Below are 18,404 nucleotides of genomic sequence, written 5' to 3'. Positions count from 1 at the left end.
GATTATTCATTTTCTGTACCTGAATATACTACAGACCTGAAAAACTTAAAGCACTAAATTCTTTGCACTGTTCTTATTTAATAACTGACTGTTCACTTCTCTTCAGTAATGTTTTAAATCTATATTAGTTAGGCTTGTAGTTTTTGCTGTGGTATAATTGGAATCAAGAATTGTGGAATTTACAGCTTTTTTATTAGATTCAGTGTTATGTGGGTCAAAACAATGAAAACAAACAAGTATTACACATGATATTCTATGGACCCCCTAAAATAGCCTTGTATTGTAATGTAAGGTAAGATGACATGACACAATTTATGGAGTAAAAAATATATTTATTATAATAATAATATTAAAAAATATTTTTATTTTGAAGTGAAAAGATAAAATTAGATGTCTGAGTGGGGTGAGATAGCTTCTTTCACTAATTTAGGGTCAGTAAAAAAAAAAGTTGTATTCAGCAAGGATGCATTGAACTGATCAAAAGTGACATTATAGACTTTTACATTTTACTTACACTTTTATATTTTACATTGTATATAATTTGACATCAAAGTAGCTGCTGGTGTGAACACTATCTACACTGCTCAGGCCAGTTTTGCTTCATCCACAACCAACTCTGCTTTAATTAGGTGTTCATCCATGTTGTCACTATGTCTATTTTTAGACATCTTAAAGTGTATGTCATGGCAAGAGCGAGACTTAGATATCAAACAGGCACTTTCAGCATTGCCACAGGTGATAATGAATGTCTTAGAAAATTAGTGGAGCTGTTCTCACCTTTTAGCTGTTTTCACTGTTCGTTTTTCTCTCTTCTCCCAGCCCCCATCACACACACCCCTCCTGATGCCACATACCTGTGCCAACTTAACCTGTCAGCCTGTAAATTTCGGATAATTGATGGCCATTTTATGACATCGTTCAATAATGTTGATGTAATAGTCTTAGTGAGCCTATCTCCACGTCTATCTTGTGACCTTCCAGCTCATATTGCTCACACACCATTGGCTCGGCCCTCTTTCACCTAAAGGCCTGTTAAGATAAAGTGGTTCTGCCTCTCCTCTGGATGATTTCTAAAGCATTAAGATAGATGGGGGTTGAGAATGGGGTTGGGCTGTTTATCAAAGCATGACTTACCTGGCCATAGTCAGGGATCTGTACTAAAAAATAAAATAAAAAACACTGAAAACATGCCATATGCAACCCAGAGCTACAGTATTGGAGCAAGGCTTTTTTCATCTCTTGTGGGCTGATTTATTGTTGAATATTATGCTAAAGAGCCTTTGAGCTACACTGCTATTCATCAGAAAAAAATGCATCACATGCTTTTCACCTCATTCACCTATTTTACCCTCTTTAATAAATGTGCAGATTACATTTTTTTTTTTGGTAGACGATTTATCAGTGTATTTATTTAAGAAACCCACTTGATTGGTACAGTAGATGTGCAAAATGTTGAGAATCTGATCCCAGGTCGGAAGGTCTGTTTTAGTGGATATAATTGTATCATTGAGAAACTTAAACAGTTGTGGTCTAATGAAATTATATATATACATTTTAAATGTCACTTATCCTGTTAATGAAGTCGTCATGAAATTATTTGTCTCAAATAAACCTTTTTTTATCAAGATTTTATCAGATTTATCAATAAATCTATTTTCTAAATGCATGTTATCATGAAGGCTTTTTTCCACCTCTGAGTAAAAAATTAAAACATAATTGCGTAATTACGTAATAGCAATTTAAGGGAAATCAGAATTTCGAGGCATAAACTCGCAATTCTGAATATATTTCTCAGAATTGTAAGATTTAAAGTCACAATTAAAAGTCAAATAAACTCACAATTGTGAGAAAATGTCAGAATTGTGAGCTGACTTTTTTTTCTCAAAATTGAACTTGCAATTGCAAGAAAAAAAGTCAGAATTGTGAGATTTAAAATCGCAATTACCTTTTGTATTTTTTTATTCCGTGGCAGAAACAAGGTTCCATATTTTATAGATCTTATTGTGAACAAATTCCATCAACAAATGACGTGCCCAAAATAAAATGGACAGAATAGCCCCCAAATTTAGATTATTTATTCACTCTCATATTCTTTCAAACCATATGATTTTATTTTTCAGTTGAATACACACAGTGGAGTGTGTGTGTGTGTGTGTGTGTGTGTGTGTGTGTGTGTGTGTGTGTGTGTGTGTGTGTGTGCGTGTGTGTGTGTGTGTGTGTTAAGATATAGAGGCAGAGACAGTGAAACAGAAATAGATGAAGACAGAAATAGAGATGAACAGGCAAGATGGTGATTTTGATTATCAGCTGTAAATCTGTAGTTCATATAAGAGTGAAAAGAAAGAAAAGCACAAGCCAGAGAGAATTAATAAGGAAAAGACACAGGATAAAAGAGAGTGCATGAAGGGTTGGGAGAGATGAAGTAGATAATGGAAGAAAGACAAAAAGGAGAGATTGAGAGGGAGGCGAAGGCTGTTGGTGGGGGTTTTATATGACTCTCTCTTGTGTGTCTGGCAGGCCAATAAACATATCATACTTCCATAAAGGTGGAGCACAAAAGATGGACTGAAGCGAGAGGCAGGCTAATCTTTAAATCCTCCAGCAGCCTGTCTAACACTGACTCTCCAAGGTCAGTTTATTAATGAGCAAACAGATGGAGGAGAGAAATCAGAGTGTGGGAAAAGCATGAAACTACCCAAACATTCACTCACACACGTGAAATGTTCACTGTTAAGATTTAATCAAGATTTTCAGGCAACCTTCCTTCAACCTTGAATTAACAGAGGAGACTGGGTAAACCTATGGGACAGAAAAATACAGATGAGATCTCTTTAATGTAAAACTCTTACGAACTTTTCTAATAATCTAATAATGATACTCAGCTCTATTTTTCTTACCAATTCTCAAAATTAACGGAATGCATAGCTGATATAAAAAAATCGGATGACTAGTAATTTCCACCTACTTAATTTTGAAAAATACAGAGATTCTAATTATTAGACCAAAAATCACTGCACGTAATAACCTAGAATACTGTCTAACACTTGATGGATGTTCTGTCAAGTCTTCGTCGTCGGTTAGGACCCTGGGTGTGCTCTTTGATACCAATTTTTCATTTGAAAGCCACATTTCTAGCATCTGTAAAACCGCATTCTTCCATATTAAAAATATATCTACACTACGACATAGGCTCTCAATGACAAATGCAGAACAGTTAGTTCATGTGTTCATGACATCAAGGCTAGATTATTGTACTGCTATTATGGGTGGTTGCCCTGCACGCTTAATAAACAAACTACAGCTGGTCCAAAACACAGCAGCTAGAGTTCTTACCAGAACCAGGAAGTATGACCATATTAGCCCGGTTCTGTCAACACTGCATTAGCTCCCTTTTAAACATTGTATACATTTAAAAATATTGCTGATTACTTACAAAGCACTAAATGGTTTAGCTCCCCATTAAACTTGAGCGAGCTCAAGTATAATGCCACTATTAACACATTATAGTCATTCATGTCTATTGCGATCTCAAAATTCCGGCCAGTTGATAATACCTAGAATATCAAAATCGACTGCTGGCAGTAGATCCTTTTCCTATAGCACCAAAACTCTGGAACAGTCTTCCTAACATTGTTCAAGAAGCAGACACACTCTGTCAGTTTAAATCTAGACTAAAAACACATCTCTTTAACCTGGCATACACATTATCAATTTCTGTAATTCAAATCATGTAAAATGATTATTAGGCTGAATAAATTAGGTCAGCTGTAACCGGGAACACTTCCCATAACATCTGATGTACTCATTACATCATTGGAAGAATGGCATCTACGCTTATATTAGTCTCTCTGTTTATCCCAATGTTTACCGTACTCCAGATCAGATGAGGACCAGGCGCAGATCAGGATCTGCGCCTAGACACAACCACAACGCAGCCCTGAAGTGTCACTCTGAAGGCCTCGTCATCGACACAACAATTTTTTACACCAAACTTTTTTCCTCTGTACAGATGAAAACGTTATCAAAATGATTTCACACGGATCCGCAGAAATTATTACAAATGCTGTATTATGCATGCCAGTCAAGTAATTGGCAATGTTACTTTGTAAAGAAAGATTACACGCCCACACACATACACATTCAAACAAAGTAAATAGTACTTAAACTAGACAATGACTTTTATAGAGCTGTTCTACAGCAATAACAATCTTTGTTGCATTAATTTCCTGTTATCACCGTAGAGCTGTTTTGAAACAATCTGTATTATAAAAAGCGCTACTGTTAAGGTGACTTGACTAATAATCAAATCTAACCAAGGTTATAATTATTTTACATATGCACTTTTAATGAGCTCATATCAGTGTTATTTTAATATCACTGGAATTCTCTTAAAAGTTTTTTTTTTTTTTTTTTTTTTTTTCCTATTTTAACAACAGGTGAAAAAAATATTTTTTATTTCAGTTAAGTTTTGTTAGACTGGACTGTCTGACCAATCAGAGCCGAGTAAGTTCGCAGAGAGGAGGGGTTTAGAGAGACTGAATCTTTGAACAAACTGTTTTCAGACTGTTGACCGTGAAATGTATATTATGATTTAAAAAAATTAAATAATAATAAATAAAATTAAATATTGGATGCATGTAAACCTATTGTAGGAGACCCCCAAAACAAAATTAGGAATATATAATATTGCATAGGAGCACTTTAATAGAAATGGTAGAAACTAAAGATAAGACATTTGCTTTCCTATTGATAGCCATAAGAATCTTGATGTTTATGATAAATACACTCATGGTCATGTGTCAACTGCAGTCTTACTTTGTCTCATTTGTTCCTGTTATAAATTATCCTATAGTTTAAGGAATCTCAAGCTTAACATCTGAGACAAAGTTGATAATCAAATTAAACATAAAGAAGAACTCTCCTGAGCTATGTAAGAGCAACCTCTGAGCAAATGACGCCTCTGTGAAAGTACCTCACATGCTGGCCTGTTGTAAACCTGGAAAGGCCTGTCAGCAGGGTTTGTTGTGGGTGAGAGTGGGCGTAGAGAGTGCCGAATTAGTTCTAATGAGCATTAACGAAGGAGCGCACTTTAGGGGCTGATTGTACATGGTGGTATTGTGGGTGGATTTAGTTCTATTCCAGATCAGGTTGGTAGGATTTCGGGGTGCACTTCGCCAAGCTTCACCCACAGTGGTGTAATTTGTCCAGCCTGGGGCTTAAGCAGCAAAGGAGGAAACAGCAGAAATCCCATTAGAATGGCCTTCCTGCAGCAGGAAAATTGCTAAATATTAATCAAACATTGATTAAAGTGTTAAATCCCGGTCTCATTATTCACATTTTCCTACTAGAGCTCTCATTCGCCATGTTCTAGGTAGGTATTGTATGTTCTCTATTCTCACTTTTACATTCAGTATTCAGGGTGGGAAAAGCTGAAAGAAGACACACAGGGGACTAAGAGAACGAAATGAAGCTCAATAATACTTGTGCCATTGTTCAGGCCTTGTACTTGGTGGCGGAACAGAAAATAAATCCGCAAAGGTCACAATAACACATTCTCCGAGCTAACAAAACATAGGAAGATGGATGGACGGATAGATAGATACATAGATAGAGGGAGATATTGGGACACTGTGTTGACTTTGACGGATGGAAAGTTTTAGTGGTGAACCGAAGTTTTACTGCCGCAGTGAAACCACCCCGAGGGCTTATTGTGGACTAACAATATTTGCAATGGTCAATTTGCCATGGAAAAATACTTTGGTGTAGAAATGATTCTGCTAAAGAAGCATTTTATCATTTGCGTTTTTGAGCTACACACTTTCAAGCTCTAGAAAATAGTAACAAAACTATATAAGGTGAATTTTGTCTCCATAAAATTGACTTTTTATCCTCCACAGTGTGAAACTAATGGAGAAAATGAATGCATGGCTGACCAATCTCACCCTCAAGTTATGCTTTAATGCAGAGATCGTAAACTTAAAATCACTGGCCAGGTGATCAAACACATACAACAAATACAATTGGTTTGACAGCCATGCATTTTGAACTATATAAAGTTATAGGTGTAGATATTGATTTATGAACTGAATTTCAGAGAAACTAATTTCTCCTTCATATCTAGCATTATGTTGGCATGTTTAGTGTACAAATGACCTGAAATTGTTTTCCTTGACAACTCCAATTTTCTCCATGTAGATCAGACCAGAAACATCAAGCAGGCTTTGGAACAGTCAGAAGTTATTTAAATATTTCAGGTCTAAAATACACAAATCAATTCTCACATATGATATTTGTTAATAGAATATTGTACTACTTCAACTGAGGGCACGTTGCAACAAGTGCTTCCCGTGCAAACTTTGATAATAATCGGAAAAATCATGTTCTGCTGCATCACATGTTTACTGTTTATATATAGCCTAAAGTTTGTTTGTTTAGTTTTTTTAAAGAAAGTAATACTTTTATTCAGCAAGGACACATTCAAACTATAAAAACCTTCACATTGTTACCAAAACAATAATATTATAACCATTATAACCATGATACAATATATATATATATATATATATATATATATATATATATATATATACAATATAACAATGCACTTTTCAATGTCATTAGATTCTTTAGAAATCATTCTAAAATGCTTATTTGTTTATCAAGAAATGGCTGAAATTAATGCAAAAAAATTCAGCTTTGCCATCACAGGAATACATTTAAAATACAATAGAAAAGTTTTTTTTTTTTTTTTTTTTTTTACTAATATTTCAAAATATTACTGTTTTTACTGTATTATTGATGCAGTCTTGGTGTCCATAAGTAACTTTCAAAAAAATGAATAAATCTTATCAACCTCAAACTTTTGTACAATAGTGTATATAGCAACTGTTTAACAATCATAAGAGAAGCATGACAAAATTTAGAACAAAATAAATTGCAGACAATTAAAGACCAAATTGGACAATTTCACTCTGAACACTTGGAGTATAAAACAATGCTGCGGGCCGATAGTTTGAAACTTTAATGCACAGAAATTGGAAAAAGGAAACATTCAGTTCGACAAACACCCACACGAAAACCCTAATGAGGCAGAACAAGAAAAGCAAGCCCTACTTTCAGGAACGGGATTCAGGCGTGTCCCTCATTTTATTTCATCTTATCTCTATAGCGTGCCAAGACCACATCGCTACATTTACAGGCACCGCCGCTTTTTAAAATTGAATCTCTGACTTTGTTTTCGCAGAGAGCTTTCACCAGGATAAAACTCACCATGCAGGTTTTATTCCTCACTTTTATACGGCTTTATCTATCCTGCTTAATTAATTTAAGTAAAAAGCTTCCTGCTGCAAGCTATTATGGAGCAATAAAGAAGCAATTTATGAGTTTATCAATAAGAAACGTTTAGATTTCCCCATTGAAGAGGAGAAGAAAAGCAGAAAAGTTAAACAAAAGGGAAGCGAACGTACGAGTCTGACAGGCGGTTTCTGCTGAGGTGAGCTGTTCGACTTCATTCACATAGTTACTTCTTCAAAATGGGTTCAAAATGACTAAATGCCCACTTGTCCTTCAGGATATGGTAGACGTTCAAACCTCATTCAATATGCGAGGACAAGTCAGTGTAAAAGGGCTGAAGAGGATTTGACCTGCTGCGTGGCCATGCATGAGAAATAGTCTAATAGTGTGGCTGTTTCCCAAACACTCCAAAACAAAAAAACTAAAATGCCTTACTCGCATGAGCATTCAGCAAGCCATGGAAAAGTCATTTCCACACTGGCTGCGCAGCCGGCGAGGATAGGGCCTGTTAATCTGTTTCAGATCCTTTACAGAACCGCGTCTTAGAGAGCAGGAGCGAGCGAGGGAAAACACTACATCTGAGTAATCCGCATTTGAAACAAGCTATACATCACGCAGATGGGAAAGCAGGGGAAAGGAGAGAAAGAGAGAGAGAGAAAAAAAAATGTGGCACGGGTGGTGGGCAGAACTAACCGTTAGCTTACTCTCATCTCTATGCCATGGGATAGCAAAGTCTTTGCTCTATTTCTGTCGGAACAAACTACCCTGGGCCCGATGAAAAACAAAGTTCTGTGCTTATTAAGACATCATTTGTCTTATTTTATTGGCCTGTTATAATGAGGGGGGAAGCATGTGGGTGGTTATGTGGTGTCCTGCCCCCTGTGTAGGACACCATCTATCTTTACACAAAGCACCCAGCTCAGCTGCTCCGAATCGTATGTGTGATTACAATATTTGTGTGATTAATCACGGCAAAGTGACATTCTGTGTCGTAACCCCACGTTGCTGACGAGAATGCAGTGGTGACCGGTTTTTTAATAAGCTGTGCGGAGTTCTCTATGGATTTTATTGCCTGAACGTGGGGACGGAATTCAGTGTCCTGCATTTCAAATGCCTTATATGTGCGGCAACACTTCCTAAATTATTAGTGCTAAAATGTCACTGAGGTGCTCAAATTTAAATGGCTCTAAAGCTGTCCTATGAATATGGGGGACATAAGGAAAGGTGGTCTAGTTTAGTGAAATGTGAATTAGTGGCAAGTAAAACTTCAGTGGGATAGAAGGCTTTCCACGGGTTTCCACAGCGATGCCATAGAAGAAACATTTCTGTTTTCACAAAGAACATCTCAACAGTTCTTAAAAGAAAAAAAAAATTCTTAATGTGAATAACATCAAGTAAACTAAAGAACGTTTTTCGTTTTTTTACTAAGAACCTTTTATGGAATGGAAAGGTTCCATTGATGTTAGAGGTTCTTCGTGGAACTATTGATGGCAAAAAAAGAACCTTTTTAAAAAGTGTATATACATTTCCAGTGTTAGGAAATCTACTTAAAGCAATAATGCTGTGTGACAGGACACAATACCAGTCAATCAGTTCATATTTGATGTTTAATATACAGCTGTATTTACACACGTATTGACATTTTGGAGTACTCAAGCATGGATTTGGGGTCAGTGACAGTTTTAAAGTTTTGAAAGAAGTCTCTTATGCTCACCGAGGCTGAAAACAGCAGCCATTACTCTAGTCTTCAGTGTCACATGATCCTTCATAAATCATTCTAATTTGCTGATTTGGTGCTCAAGAATAATTTCTCATTATCAATGCTGAAAACAATATTTTTATGAAAAACCTGACACTTTTTGTCAGGATTTTTTTATAAATAGAATGTCCAAAGATACATTTGTTTGAATCTTTTTTTGTAACAGTGTACAAGTATTTACAGCCACTATCAATTTAATGCATCCTTGAATAAAAGTGTTAATTTCTTTTACTGACCCCAAACTGGTCAAAAAACTATTTTGACCCACATATCACTAAGAAGCCCCTAAAATAGTCTAACGAGTCTGCCTCTTCCATCAAGATCAGCATAATGACTATATCAAAGCTGCATTATTATCACACGAATCAAGATGTGTGTGGACGTATTAGCATTCTAATGGCTCAATCACAATGTCCTCTGACTAGAGAGAGGAACTATTACTGGACTTTTGAAATTCACAGAGAAATTATTGCTTCAGTACATACCTCATAAATCACAAATAACTCAATATTTCACTCATCTCTCACTTCACTACAAACTCTGTCCCATGCTTCTCAAGCTGTGTCTCTATAAATACACAAAGTTCATTAGTGGAAGGAGAGAGTAGCGATAAAAGGGTGAGAAGTGTTAAAGGTAACAGACCAAACTTTACACTTACATTAAACCTGAATATTAAGATCAAACCGGAGACTGGAAGAGGGTGGTGAAGATCAGGAGTGAAGGTAAGGTAAGAGGTAAGGAGATAAACATTGTGCATAAGTATTAAAAAGTTTAGTAACAATTTACAATAAGGTTGCACTTTTTTAACATTAACAATGGAAAGCATTTATTAATATTCTAAAGCATTCCTTAATCGTTGTCATGTTATTTCTACAATTTACTAATACATTAAAATCAAACATTATTTAATATTATTTAATGGACAAACAGTGAACAGTTTTATTTATATTAACCTAATCAACAAAGATTAATAAATACTGTAACAAATGTATTGCTCATTGTTAAGTAATAGGACCTTACTGTAAAGTGTTATAAACATTTTTATTTTTATTTATTTAATGCACAGAGACTTTGAAAGATGCACAGACACACATAAACATATCTGAAATCTTCCAATAAATTTCAACGGGCAACATTCCAATATGGTAAAGATGTACCGATACATTTTAGCAGTAAAAACATAGAAGAGTGAATGTAGATTCATGCAAAACAAAAAATTTCAGTTACTATTGCCGCTGAATAGAAATGTTCTGTTTTCATTCAGCCATGATTTATTTGAGCGAAGGTGTCTACAAACATTCAGGTTACAAGTGAGCGGTATTAAGCTGTTCATGTGATCCTAAAATGGCAGCCGACCACATAAGGCGACCCCTTCCATGTAAAATAAAGCCGCTTTTATTAGGCTACTGATGAGTGAAAGAATTGAGGCTCTTTGGACTTGGTCCAGTAAACAACTACCATTGAATAATCTAATAACCACAAAACAAAGTGCTAAAAAAACAGTCAGAACCAAGGGTTGGGTCGAGGTTTAGCTGGTTAGCATAGCCCAGTTAGCCCCCTGGTGGTTGATAGTGAAACTACACTATGTGGACAGAACATCTTTCTAATTAATTCTAAGTAATTTAAAAGTAGCTTTATTATGAATACATTTTTTATTTATTTTTTTGCAAGTAGCATATTTCATGTAAATATTTCATTGTTATTTTAGACATTTTACCAGTGCCAGAGGGCTCTTATTTTCCATCTGCAACCTTTGACGTGAACATAGTTGTTAGTAAAGGGTTTGAGGTTGTGCATATTTAACATTCAGTGTTGTCATGACACCAAACATGGCATATTTCAAATGATGTAATTTCTCCCGATGGTACAGAACTCAGGCTCACCTTAGCAACTGCATAGCAACACCCTGGCAACCACAACACACCAGCATCAGTTACAAGCACCACTCATATTTTCTTTATAAATTTAATTTTGAGCTAAATTAAGTCTCATTACATTTTCTTTAGTTAAATAGGCAAATAAGCACTTTCTAGGATTGGTAACCCTCACAAACTCTAGGTCTTAGTTTGTTCTACAGCTTGTGAAGAACAAAATGAGTTTTTAATAGAGCTCTTTCCCAAGCCATTGTGAGCCTTAAAACACTATCAGAGGCAAACTCTCTCAGGCCTTACTCCATTGTAGTAAGGATTGAATTAGCAAGGCTGCTTTCCATTTAACGTCACATTAAATCTCCACACACACACACTAGAGCCGCTGTCTACATTAGAGAGTGAAAAACCGGGGCTCTCTGCGTTCAGCTCACAGGGGAGGTAATGGAGCATGAGGTACGGGGGACGGACAGAGAATGAGGGAGCATGAAACACTGCACTTTATGATGTCTGCTAACGGCTCTCTGCTATGAGAGTAAGTGGACCTGAGTCTCAGTTTTTATAATATGCTTTTCATTCAGTTAAACACCATGAGCGAAATATGACCCACGTCTCGGGTGAGTTATGGATTTGAACAGGGTCATTAGCCAGGGCAGAATTCATACTCGAAGATTCCTAAAGACAGGGATCAAAATGTCTCTGTGCATAAAAAAAATTATAATAATGTTTGTAACACTTTACAGTAAGGTCCTATTACTTAACAATGAGCAATACATTTGTTACAATATTTATTAATCTTTGTTGATTAGGTTAATATAAATATAACGGTTCATTGTTTGTCCATTAAATAATATTAAATAATATTTTATTTTAATGTATTAGTAAATTGTAGAAATAACATGACGATTAAGAAATGCTTTAGAATATGAATAAATGCTTTCCATTGTTAATGTTAAAAAAGTGCAACCTTATTGTAAATTGTTACTAAACTTTTTAATACTTATGCACGATGTTTATCTCCTCACCTCTTACCTAATAAAGTATAAAGTAAAGTAAAGTAAAGTAAAATGTTTGAGACAAATAGAAAATAATAAAAGGTTTCTATTTGGCGTTTTTTATATATATATATATATATATATATATATATATATATATATATATATATATATATATATATATATATATATAATATAAAATGTTTTTTATAAAACTGTTTATTTCTAGGATTAGATTTTAAACCCAGCTTTTCAGAGTGGTTTGAGACTTTTGCACCCCACTGAAGGTATCCTGAACATAAATGAGACCAGTGTTGGGGTTACCCTAAAAAAAGTAACTAATTATGTCATAAGTTACTTTTTATAGAAAGTAGTTTACGTTATGTTTGCGTTACTTTTGCGTTGTTTTTTTTTAATGACAAAAAAAGTTTTGGCAAATTGAAATGCCCTTTCACAGCACAAGTGAAACAAATAAGCCACAAAACATCTTAAAGGGATAGTTCACTTTGAAATTAATTTTTGGTATGTTTTAGCTTACCTCAAGGGCATCCAAGATGTAGGTGTCTTTTCTTCCGCAGTAGTTTCAATTTTGATATTTTTAGGTCAAACCGTTCTTGTCTGTCAGTCATATAATGCAGGTCTATGGTCACGGTCTCAAAACACAAGCACAGAGTCCAAATTAAAACAATTCCCCGTCGTCCAAATTAAACAATTCCCCATCGTAAGTACACATTGATGGCCTAAGACACGAAACGAGCGGTTTGTGTGAGAAAACGAACAGTATTTATATCGTTTTTACCTCTTATACGCAGACATGTCCGAGTGATCTGATCTGACGTGTACGCAGACTGGTGCATAGACATATAAACACTAGATGTCGCCTTGTCTACGGCAGTTCATTGGAACGAATGTCTTTAAGGCGACATCTAGTGTATATATCTATGCACCAGTCTGCGTACACGTCAGATCAGATCACTTCGACATGGCTGCGTATAAGAGGTAAAAACTATATACTGTTCGTTTTCTCACACAAACCGCTCGTTTCGTGTCTTAGGCCATCAATGTGTACTTACGATGGGGAATTGTTTAATTTGGACGATGTGGAACTGTTTTAATTTGGACTCTGTGCATGCTCTTTGAGGCGGTGACCATAGACCTGCATTATATGACTGACAGACAAGAACGGTTTGACCTAAAAATATCAAAATTGAAACTACTGCGGAAAAAAAGACACCTACATCTTGGATGCCCTTGAGGTAAGCTAAAACATACCAAAAATGAATTTCAAAGTGAACTATCCCTTTAACTGTCTTTCAAAAGTAAGAGTCGACTCTGAGTTAATGAAATTAATGGTTTTTCAAACGAGTCATAAGCCGTTTTGTTGTGACGTCAAGACGAAACATTCGCATATTGGCCGCCCACTTATTGCGCGCACAGACACCAGGGAAAACATGAACCCCCTCAAACTGGCAGCTGATTCCTGTGGATACTGGATAGCATCATGTTAAGAAGACGCTGTGCTCTACAATGTGAAGGTAAAGCCAGTTTTTTTTTCACTGCCCAAGGACAAGCATATGAAGAATCAGTGGTTAAAATGAATCTTTACCACGATACCTCAGCAGTATAATCCTAAACTTTTGCTGTGTTCCCTTTATTTTACTGATGACTTCTTCTCAAATCTCGGAGTTCAATGCAGGATTCGCAAACCGCTTGCTCTTGAAAGATGGTGTTCAAAATACTTTTTGAGTTTTATATTGTGTAGGTCTCCTGCTAACTGGTTAACTCATTATTACTGTCTTACTGAAATACTTCTGCTGATCAGTTGTGGGCCACTATTACCTATAACTGTGTCTATTAATGCAGATTGTCTGTCATTCTCACTACTTTGAACAAGATTTGTTTTACCAACGTTTATGTTAATAATAATAATAATAATAATAATATATTTTATTTGTAAAGCACTTTTCATAGTTAAAAACAATCCCAAAGTGCTACAGAGTATAAACAAAGTTAAAAACCGGGAAGAGTACAATAAAGTAAAAAAGTTAGCAAAGAGTAGAAAATGCTTGCTTAAAAAGGTAGGTTTTTAGTCCTTTCTTAAAAGAGTCTATGGCTTGAGGAGCCCTTAGGTTTTCTGGAAGGGAATTCCAAAGATGCGGTGCGGCTGAGCAGAAGGCTCGATCCCCCATAGTGCGGAGCTTAGTTCTAGGTGGTTGAAGAAGGGCTTTGTTTCCAGAGCGGAGGTTGCGTGAAGAGTTTTGTTTTGTGAGTAGTTCCTTTAAATACGGGGGTGCGTTGCCGTGAATGCATTGATGGGTAAGTAGGATGATTTTATAGTTAATCCGGTATGAAACAGGAAGCCAGTGGAGTGAGTGAAGGATGGGAGTGATATGGTCATATTTCCTTATCCTCATTAGGATCCTTGCAGCATTGTTCTGAATGTTTTGTAGTTTTTGAAGGCTTTTTCCCGGAATCCCAAAGAGGAGAGCGTTGCTGTAGTCCAGCCTCGAGGATACAAAAGCATGTACAAGTTTTTCAGCATCTGACAGACCAAGTGTGGGACGGAGTTTAGCAATGTTCCTTAGGTGATAGAAGGAGGTCTTACACAGAAGTTTTATATGGGCGTCGAATGTGAGTTGAGCATCAAATCTTACGCCCAGGTTGGTGACTGTCGATGATAGTGGTATGTTTTGACCAGAGAAAGAGATGTGGGTTATGGGTGATGACTGGACCTGGTGTGATGTACCAACTAAAATAGCTTCCGTTTTGGAGCCATTAAGCTGTAGGAAGTTTGCCTTCATCCATGCCTCAATCTCCTCAAGGCAGGAGCTCAATGATGACAGAGTGGCTGAAGATGGGATGAGGTTGGTTTTTATATACAGCTGAGTGTCATCGGCATAGCAGTGAAATGATATTCCATGTCTGTTGATTATGTGGCCAAGGGGAAGAGTATAGATGATGAATAGAATCGGGCCAAGAACCGACCCTTGAGGGACACCGCATGTGACTGTATGCGTCTGAGACTTTACACCTCCCAGAGAGACATACTCTGATCTTCCAGACAGGTAGGACTGGAACCAACTCAAAGAAGTGTCAGAGAGTCGAATAGTATGATGGAGGCGCTGAAGGAGGATATTGTGATCAACCGTATCAAAAGCTGCAGATAGATCCAGTAGGATGAGGAGTGATGGTGTTACATCAGTCATTCACGCTAGAGCTCGGTTAATGTATGCACTGTTATTGATACAGTTTCCACATGTTCACCGCAATAAATTAGAAAAATACTCAGTAAATAAATAAGTACAAGTAAAATAATCGGTTTGTTGATGGACATGCACTTGTTAATGCTGATGGTGAGGAATAACAATTGCAACATCTCATAATGTACCTCAAACTGAGTAGGCCTAGTGTATCACTGAGAAACATTCTGCTCGAGTCGTCCTTGCGATGGAGGTTTGTATTGAATAGCTAGTTCTTCCAATGTTTCATCATCGGACTCGCGGTCAGATTGATATGGTAAAATCGACATCATTGTTCGTTACTGTGTTTAGTTTACGGTGTAGGAAGCCTCAGGACACGCAGAGCTGACGTAGTTATGGCAATGGGCGTTTTTGTTTTCGTACACGGTAGACCAATCACAACAGACTGAGCTGTCTGGCCAATCAGAGCAGAATAGCTCACGGAAAGGAGGGATTAGAGAGATTGATTCATCTGACGAGTCGTTTGAAAATGTGGTGATGTGCAAATGTATTTTATAAGAAAATGAAACCATGTTAACCTGTTGTAGGACACTCCAAAACAACATTAGGAAACTTTAAAATAGCATAATAGGGGCACTTTAAAGAAATATTTGCTAGTTAGTTCGGCTGAATTGAATCATCAAAGGTCAGCAGCAAAGACAATGGTATGATTAAAGTGAGATTAAATACATAGTGGGCCCTATTTTAACGATCTGAAACGCAAGTATCAAGCACAAAACGCAAGTAACTTTGTGGGCGGGTCTTGGGCGCTGTTGCTATTATACCGGCGGGATAAATGACTCTTGCGCCCGACGCAAATCTAAAATGGGTTGGTCTGAAGTAGCTTCATTATTCATAGGTGTGGTTTGGGCGTAACGTGTAATAAACCAATCAGAGCGTCATCTCACATTCCCTTTAAGAGCAGGCGCGCTTGTTCTAAAGCGGATTCCTATTATAACGGCGGATTTGCCAGGCGCGCACCAGGAGCGGTTCACAGCCGAGGAGACCGACGTTCTCGTCAGGGCCGTAAAAGACAGAGAAGTGACATTGTATGGGGATGGAGAAGCACACCCAAATTAACTTCGGTTAAACAGGCGTATGATAATTTGGGTAAATGTGTAAGCTAGATGTATGCTTTTATAATAAACTATCTATCTATCTATCTATCTATCTATCTATCTATCTATCTATCTATCTATCTATCTATCTATCTATCTATCTATCTATCTATCTATCTATCTATCGTAATAATGTATGATTTGCAAAAATGAAAACTGCTGCTTCTGTGTAGATGAGAGAATCAAAATGTATGCGCATTGTGCACACGCTACATTGATTATGGCTAAGCATGCGCCCTTAAAATAGCATATGAATAATATGCGCAACGCGCCACTGACTATTAAACTATTTTTTTTCGGTCAGTGGGGGAATTGTTTTCTAAACCTGCAAAATAGCATGAGGGAACGTTTGCGCCGGAACACGCCTCCTCTTTGCGCTGAACCGCCCCCGGGAGCGCAAGTGTATTTTTTAGTTAACCGACGTGCGTCTGTGGAGGGAAAAGTCCGCTGTGCGCGGGTGCAAAATAGGAATGATACATGCGTCGGTGTACAAAGTCAATTGCGCTGGGTGCAAGATACTGTAGGGCCCAAAGTGTATTTGTGCTATTTAACATTTAATTATTGCAGGTTTGTGTAATATTCAGAGTTTGCATTTCACTGTTTTTATTGACTAATTTTATATAAGTGAGATGAGTAAATGAATATTCACATTTAGTCTAGATCTACACTAACCATCAAGTTTAAACAGCGAACACAACACCTCTGCACTCCCGATTTCTCTCAAAATAGGGACAGAAAAGGTGTCAGTCAAAAAATGCATTGAAAAGGTAACTCAGATATTTTGTTTTAAATTTAAAAGTAACGCATTACTTCAGTGTACCAGTTTTTACATCACCATGTCAAGAGTGCTTGAAACTGCAGCACTGCAAATGATCAAGCTGATGTTCTGATAAACAACATTGTTCAAAGCACACACACAAAACATACTGTAAATGAAAAAATGGGTCGCAGGTCTGTTCCAATAGGGTCACATAAAGCAGGGAAAAACACTGCAAAAAAAAAAAAAAAAAAAAAAAATTGAAATGAAATGCAAGTAAATAATCTATAATTTAATGCATATTTGGATATCTATCTATCTATCTATCTATCTATCTATCTATCTATCTATCTATCTATCTATCTATCTATCTATCTATCTATCTATCTATCTATCTATCTATCTATCTATCTATCTATCTATCTATCCATCTATCTTGTGTTGGGTCAGCACTTGATGTCCAATATAAAACCTGGGTCCTGAACCACAATCACTTGAAAACCTTAAATAAAGTGCATTCATTTCAGAGAGTAAAGCTCTGGGCAATTTCTTTCCCCTCATGGAGATGTATTACTTTAATATTCTGTAAAGCATCATTTATAGGCAAAAGCTCAAGTGTGGTCATTCACAGGTAAGGTCCTTGTTCAACTTGGGACCACTTGGTCTGTTTCACTTCAGCAGTGCCACAATTATGCGTTTCTCACATACACACATTTGTAATGACTCACAGTGATAAAGCAAAACACTCACACTCTTACAACTTAAAGCACAGCAGTGACAGCACACAGTAATGAATGTGGAATGAAAGAAATGTCATCTAAAGACACAGGCCACTTCCCATTGGCTTCGCCAAACACAGCCATTTTTCTTGTTAATGTAGGATGTCGAATTTGTAACGCGACGGCGTGAAAATGAAAGGTTGCATGTCTCACTTGGTTGGCAATATGTATTTGATACCAGCAGTAAATCACTGCCCTGTGCAGAAACACATGTTAATGGAAGCCACTAAATTGGAATAGAATTTGTTTAGGGAAGGGAGGGAAAAAGACGAGTGGCTGAGAGAGCAAGAAAAACTAAGCCATCTGTTTTATGTCACTAGAAAATGAGACGATTTAAAAGGAAAAAGAGATGTGTAAGGGTAAGCTAATTTTCCATTTTGAATCACTTAGAAAGCTCTTTAAAAGAACAGGATGGCCCAATTGATTAAAATGGGAGGTTTCAAACTTTACAGAGCCAGTGATTCCAAGCCAGACTCTCAGGTAAACAAGAAAGGGAGGCTTTCTTTTCTATTTATTCCAATATTAATAAATGTGATATTTTGAATCCCAAAATTAACTAACTTTACAATGTTACATTGTACAATGTTAATGTTTAC

This window comes from Leuciscus leuciscus (genome assembly GCF_965113295.1).
Source record: "Leuciscus leuciscus genome assembly, chromosome: 5".
In the NCBI taxonomy this organism is placed as follows: domain Eukaryota; kingdom Metazoa; phylum Chordata; class Actinopteri; order Cypriniformes; family Leuciscidae; genus Leuciscus; species Leuciscus leuciscus.
Note: the sequence above shows the minus strand (reverse complement) of the source record.